Raw genomic sequence first — 6,000 nt, forward strand, 5'->3', positions numbered from 1 at the left:
TGGAGTTCATTTGTTTTACTAGTCTAGATGTATCTCTTCAGATATACTTGTCTATATGTGATATAATATTTAATAATTTAATATTAGCTTATTTAACTGTTTTAATAAATTATCGAGCTAGTTTTACATTTTTTCCTTAAGAATGTGCCCTACAAGGATGCATATATAGAATTTATCCATAGAAAGCCCAAAAGTTTGTCCTTAGAGCAAGGATAATGTAGTGCTGGTTTCTGAGTCTGTGTTAAAAAAATTATATATATATATATATATATATATATATATATATAATATGTATATATATATATTATATAATATGTATATATATATTATAATGTATATATATACATACATACACACATATGTGTATCTAATATATATATGCATATATGTATGTATTCCCAGAAATGCCACCATTAAACATCAAATATTCTGCATTATCATCAATTTTTTATAATCATGATTAATTAATGTAGCATTTTATTGTATTTGTCCACTTTGGAGGCAAGTAAATTTACTACTAGACCAAGATATTTGTAGCAGTGCCAAGTTTTGTGTGTGAGGCCCTCTTAGGGTCATTAGTTTGGGTCAAACAATAGATAAGACTTTCACTGTCTAATAGATGAATGTATGAAAGGGATTAAAACATTGTATCCAGGACCTGTGCTGAGCTCTACTTAATTGAGGGTGCTATTCTCCTTTTTCAGTGAAATTTATTGAGTTGTCCCTTTTCATAACATTTTAAGTAAAAAAATGACTCATTTTTGAATAAGATTGTCAGGCTGGAGGTCATGACTTCGTTTTTAATGAAATAACCTGTTTTCATTACGACTCATCAGTAGTTCACAAAAAGTCCAGAGGGCAAGGAACACTTACAAAGTTTTAACCCAATGTTTCTGATCACTTGTGAGTTTTTCTGTACATTATTTGTAATTATTGGGACATGCAGGAAAAAGAAAACTCTAGTGCAAGGCTTGATTTAATATTGTCTGGATAGATATTAGCCCATCTTACAACAGATGTTCTCATGTCAACTTTAGACATCTCTAAGGTTATTTGATAACAGTGCCTATTTAACATTCCCAGATACTGAATGTTCTGTCTAAACTAACCAAAAGGGCCAGTAAAATGTTGAGATTATTTTTGTTTGATTTTTGTCTTTAAAATCTGAAGTTCATTTCTAGCAGTTCTTTAGCTTATATCCCAAATTTCCATGTTAATTAGCTCAATTTAATCATTCCACATTATATACACATGGTAAAACACATTGCACTCAATAAAACATGCAATTAATATTTGTCCATTAGAAAAGATTTATAAAAATCCAAACAATAAGAACAATAAAATAAAACAAATCTATCTTGTACCAGTGTATTCTATTCCCAGGTTTCTGAAGTCTGATCTGAGCTTTTTCATCAGCTTTTTTTTCACGTCTTGACCACTATTTTGAGAAACTACTAAAGGCTAAAAATTGGCTAAAATATTTTATGTTTTTAATATAATCATTCCACCAATTTTGTTTATTTTTCTTTGCTCCAGAAAGTGTGGTCTCCTTTCTTTTAGGTAGATTCCTATATTACTAGTTAATCTACTATTTTAATTATCTGCAGTAGTTGACACACTTCCAGTTCCTTTAAATGGCTTAATTATGCATGTTTCAGGTGGCCAATAGACTCCTATCTTGTCACCTACATCCTCTAGTAGTAGTAAAAACATTCTTAGGGTCTTTGAAATCTGTCCTTTTGTATTCCATAGCTACTCCTCACTCTTGTGGGATCCAAGAGAAACTTCAAGAATCCTATGGCAGGACTCTGAGAGTTACACAATCACACTGCCAATCTTGTGTTAATGGACACTTGGTTCTAGCAATACTCATGCCTTGTTATCACCCATAGCAGTGAAGTTTCTTAATTTCAGTGTAGCCCAATCCAACTTTGTTACTACATTAAAAATGGATCTAAATGAAATAATTGCCCTAATTACAACTAACTCTCAATGTAAGACAAACTATCAGTAAAATATAAGTTAAGAATTATTAGAAAGAAAACATAAGAAAAACTTAAGCAATACTTCAAAGTCTTTTTAAGTCTACAACTTAGGTTGGATAAGGGTGTGTATGTCCAAAGTCAAATGTTCAAGGAAGCATAGTAACAATTCAGAGTGCTCTAATATTGACCTTGTATACTTTCTTTAGTGTTTAAATTTTATAGTCATATTTTCACTAAAATCACCATTTATATCATAATTAGCCTTAGTGATACAACTGTTCTAACTACTTTCAAATAATAAGCACTTTAAGTCAAATAGCATTGTCAATGTACTTCAAGGGTGCTTCCTTCCACATAAAGTGTAAAAAAGGAAACTGGATTACTAGCTTCACATTTTAAGACACTGGAGAGCACTGGGAACAAAAAAGACAAAATAAGCTGAAATTCAAGAAAGAAAAGAGTACTTAACTTTCTTAGATTGCAGCTATATTTCCTTGTGTTATTTTCATATGCGTGCTTTAAAGTTTCTATAACTTGAAAAGTTACTTAACATTTAAAAGATAGAAATCTTGCATTTACTGTTCAAATTCTTTATGATACAGTTGTAATTTGTTGCCATGGATTTTTAAGGAAATTAAGAAAGAAAGTTTTTTTTTGTAAACTTACCTAGATATTCTTTTTTTTTAAGTTTTTCATTCTTCTTTAGATACCAGAACTTGATTACAGTATCATTTTACTTCAGTGTGAAAAAATTGCTTCAGTATATTTTGTAGTGCAAGTGTGTTGACAGCAAATTCCCTTAGATCATTTATCTGAAAGTGCATTTTCTTCACCTTTTGTTAGAGTCTGTAAATAAGTCTGGATGGCGCCTGGCATTTTGCCAGAGGTAGTGGTTTGTGAAGTAATGCCAGTGAGCCATTAAGTGTGGAGATTCCTTATTGGTTGACTGCTGTATCTAGTTTATATTGATTAAGATAAGCTGTGTAGAATGTATATATACCCCTCCTGTCCTACAATAAACGGCTTCCACTCCTGCTGTATCAACCTACACAAGTTGTTCGTCACCCCCCGGCTATTTTGCTGAAGCTGGACTGCGGCAGACCTTTATTTTTGAAAAATTCTTTCACAGAATAAAGGATTTTTCTTTTTATTTCAGCACTTTAAAGGTGTCATTCCACTGTCTTATACCTCTCATAGTTTCTGGTGAAAATTTTTTGGTTATTTGAATTATTGTTTCCTTGCATGTAAAATGCCATTTTCCTCCAGTTACTTTCAAGAGTTTTCCTTGATCTATGATTTGTAGCCATTGGACTTTGATCTACTTTTGCATAGTTTTCTTAAAGTTATGTTTGGAGATTTTAGAATTTTCAATTGTAACTTTTACCTTATTTAGGAAATTATATGCCATTAGTTAGTTTTGTTTTGTACCAGGAATTGAACCCAGAGGCACTTAACCAGTGAGCCACATCCCCAGCACCTACCCCCACCCCCATCCTGCCCTTTTTGTTTATTTGTTTGAGTCAGAGTCTCACTAAGTTGAGTAGGGCCTTGCTAAATTGCCGAGACTGACTTTGAATTTGTGATCGTCCTGCTTTAGCCTCCTGAATCCCATGGATTCCAGATATGTACAGCCACACCATTAGTTTTTAACTACTTTTTGTTTCTTATTCTCTCTTATTCTTTCTGGGACTTTGACTAAATATATGTCAGGTTTTTTATTATGGCTCACAATCACTAAGTGCCAGGACACACAGCTGAATCAGTCAAGGTCATGACACACAGCTGAATCAGTCAGGGTCACTCCGGGTGAATTGGGCTAGCTACTAAATAACCACACAGAGACAGAACCCTTTTTTTTGGGTTCAGTGATGGCTCCTCAATCTCAGTTCCCACAAGGGAGGCCAGAGAGGTAGGCAAAAAAGAGAGTGACCATGCACAGAATCCTGTTTTTTACTGGGGAGAGCCGTTGATAGAACATTCTATCTTAATAGGGCAAAGGATTTGGTTTCAGAGGGTGGAGTCTTGTTTGGTGATGTCTTGTGGTCAGCAGTTTGACTCACATCTTGGAAAGTCACACCTGTGTCAGGTACTGTGTGGGGATCTTAGGCAAAGCAAGTGAAAAGGACACATATCACACAGCCCAGTCAGACCAGCAACACCAGTCCAGTTCCCGCATATGCTCAAATGTGCATAGCTCACACACAAAGCCCATGGCTGGCTCACAACAACTAAGTTCTACACATCTGTTTACTAGCTCTTCTCAGTTGAATAGTACACATCTACTTTCAAATCTCCTGTCATTTCTATTGTACTATTATACTTATCCAGTAATTTCTTTTATTTCAGAAGTTTTATGTTTTTCATTTTCTATTTATTCCAAAATTTATCCAATAATATTATGAGCATGTCTTTATCTCATTGAGATTCATTATAATAACAAGTTAATATTCTTGCCTGATAATCCAACATTTAAGTCATGTTAGGTATGATGTTGAGCTCTGTTGATTTTTTCCTTGATAATGAAAAACATGTTCATATTATTTACATAGTGATTTGTTTGAATATCAATCACACTAAATGTTGTAAATTTTATGTTGGGAAAACTCTGGATGTTGTTTTGAGGAGTTTTTATACTTTTGTCACTAGGCAGTTAACTTTGATAGAATCAGTTTGCAAACTTTATCTTTTCTCTGATGGATGGCAGCTCAAATCCCATTTCAGTGTTTTAAATTAAAACTTCAGGCTGATTTTAGTCTGCCCTGTGCATGCATGGTTGAGGAATCAACTAGAGATTGGAAAGACCTCATACATTGAATTTAAATAATCATATCCCTTGTTTTCTTCTTTTTGGTACTTCAACCTCATTAATGGCTGTTGATACCTAGGTTTCTATCATCTGAATTTTTCAGTCCAAAAGGAGATAGTTTGTGTAAGTATTATAGCTGCTCCAGGACTACCCATGACTATGGCTTATCTTCAGTTATATTTTTATAATATGCTTATGAAAGCTGTGTTTTCTAATTTTCAGTATCTATGATTAACACCTCATTGATTTAGATTTATAAATATATTCTACTTTTAATTATTTTCCTCAATCAACTTTGCATTATTGAATAACATTTTAACTGTTCTGATTAAACAAATGTGAAAAAAGAATAAGACAAGTATTAAGCATTGCTTTTTTCTCTTCATTTCCTTTTGGACTGCTTTTCCCCAAACTCTCCAGCTATTACCCCACACCCACCCACAAACATGCAACCCTTGCCAGGTACACTTCAGCCTTATATTTTTGTAGTTTTGTTTTGTTTTGGCTTGGGAATTTTCTCTTTTTACTTTTTAATTTTTTATGTGAAAGGCATTAACACTATTTTTCCCATATGACAATATAGTTTTATAAGTTATCAACTTAAAATACTTCATAGAATCCCCTTGATATTTTTTTCTTTTATAAAAGAGAACTGCTAATTGAAGGTTTCAGTTTGATAAAGCCTTTGAATGTGTATAAGCTTTGGAATACATTTAATATAAATTGCTAATTATATTATAATTTAGATAGGTATAAAAGTCTAATTCCAAAGTTATTGTACTTTATAACTTCTTCATATTTTATTTGTTTCTTTATTCTAATGTTATTTTTATAAATTTTGATGTCAGTCAGATTCTTATTTTTTGTAGGTAACACATACTTTCTCTCAAAGATATTTTTTTAAATTTCTTATCTTTTGAGCCTGGGGATGTGGCTCAAGTGGTAACGCACTTGCCTGGCATGTGCGGGGTGCTGGGTTCAATCCTCAGCACCACATAAAATAAAATAAAGCTATTGTGTCCACCGAAAACTGAAAAATAAATATTAAAAATTCTCTCTCTCTCTCTCTCTTTCTCTCTCTCTTTAAAGCAAAAAACAAACAAAAAAAAACTTCTTATCTTTCATGTCTGTAAAAACATAAACTATAAACTCTATAGGCCTAGAAGTTTTGACTATTTTTTGATTTTTTTTGTTTTTGTCTTTGCTATT

This window comes from Marmota monax, unplaced genomic scaffold (genome assembly GCF_021218885.2).
Source record: "Marmota monax isolate L192 unplaced genomic scaffold, Marmota_monax_Labrador192_F-V1.1 WCK01_AAM20220418_F8-fsc00007, whole genome shotgun sequence".
Lineage (NCBI taxonomy): Eukaryota > Metazoa > Chordata > Mammalia > Rodentia > Sciuridae > Marmota > Marmota monax.